This window comes from Leptonychotes weddellii, chromosome 10 (assembly GCF_054177405.1).
Source record: "Leptonychotes weddellii isolate Sample4059 chromosome 10, ASM5417740v2, whole genome shotgun sequence".
NCBI classification, from domain to species: domain Eukaryota; kingdom Metazoa; phylum Chordata; class Mammalia; order Carnivora; family Phocidae; genus Leptonychotes; species Leptonychotes weddellii.
In genome coordinates this window covers 94,965,433-94,966,746 of record NC_138378.1, presented here as the reverse complement: position 1 = coordinate 94,966,746, position 1,314 = coordinate 94,965,433, and the positions used below count along the sequence as shown (strand labels likewise).

Genomic DNA, 1,314 nt, shown 5'->3' with positions numbered 1-1,314 from the left:
AAATAAATAAATAAATAAATCTAAAAAAATAAATAAAAAAATTTTAAAAACTGAAAAGACTAAAAGAAACAAGGTTTTTTTTTTTTTACTTTATATATTGTTGAATGTTTAGACTTTTTTTTTTTTAAAGATTTTATTTATTTATTTGAGAGAGAGAATGAGAGAGAGAGAGCATGAGAAGGAGGAAGGTCAGAGGGAGAAGCAGACTCCCTGCCGAGCAGGGAGCCCCACGCGGGACTCGATCCAGGGACTCCAGGATCATGACCTGAGCCGAAGGCAGTCGCTTAACCAACTGAGCCACCCAGGCGCCGCTGATTAGACATTTTTTAACAGCAATCTCTTGAATGTACAATAAAAACGTTTCATTAAAAAATTATTAAAACAAAGGATGGTATAAATTACAAGGTACCTATCATTATCAATGGCATTTTTATTTCTTGTAGAACCTCTAGAAAAATCAGAAAGACTTCACCAAACATGATGTGATGTCTACTGGTGGAGACAGGCCACGAGGTGAGTGAATACTGCAAAGAACTTGTTTCTAGTCACTGCACAGATGAACCGAGAGCTTAGTTTAAACCAGTGTACTTAGCTTAAACCAGTCCTTGTACTTCATTTATAAATCTAAACATTTATAAATTGCTTAAGAATCTTGTAACTCTTCTGTTTATTTATTTATCTATATATTTTAAAGATTTTATTTATTTATTTGAGAGAGAGAGCATGCGCAAGCACAGGAGTGGGGGGAAGGGCAGAGGGAAGAGGGAGAAGCAGGCTCCCTGCTGAGCAGGGAGCTCCATGCGGGGCTCAATCCCAGAACCCTGGGATCATGACCTGAGCCAAAGGCAGATGCTTAACTGACTGAGACACCCAGGCACCCCAACTCTTCTATGTTTAAAAACAAACAAAAATATCATGGGATTCTTTATTAGTTAGCACTCAAAGCTAATAGCCACCTTATAAACTAGCCATGTTACATCAGACTTTTACTGAATGTATGAATGCTTACAGTATTGAGATAATAATGAACTATATTTCACTGAGTTCTATTTCGGATTGCAAACAAAACAAAACCTTAAGGATGACAAAATTTGCATTCAGCTAATATTTACTGAGTCCCTACTTCATGCTAGGCTTTGTGGCATGATAACTATGTGGGATAAGTATTATCTTCATTTTACAGATGAGGAAATGTAGGCTTATAAGGGGTAAGTAACATTCCCACGGGCACAAAACTAAATAAGTAGCAGATCTGCAATTTGAAGCTAGATGTCTCCTGAACTTAAGAAGAAAGTTCTATGTTTTAAAACAGTA

General features: G+C 36.5%; 1 protein-coding gene across 1 annotated transcript in view; it reads left to right on the top strand.

The window, feature by feature from the left end:
* The first annotated feature begins 251 nt into the window (after positions 1–251).
* The window catches only part of ARHGEF33 (Rho guanine nucleotide exchange factor 33), a 67,285-nt gene continuing 66,222 nt past the window's right edge, over positions 252–1,314 (top strand). Inside the window, exon 1 of the mRNA XM_081796880.1 lies at positions 252–513. The gene's annotated coding sequence lies outside the window, so the exon portion shown is untranslated. The remainder of the gene's footprint in view (positions 514–1,314) is intronic.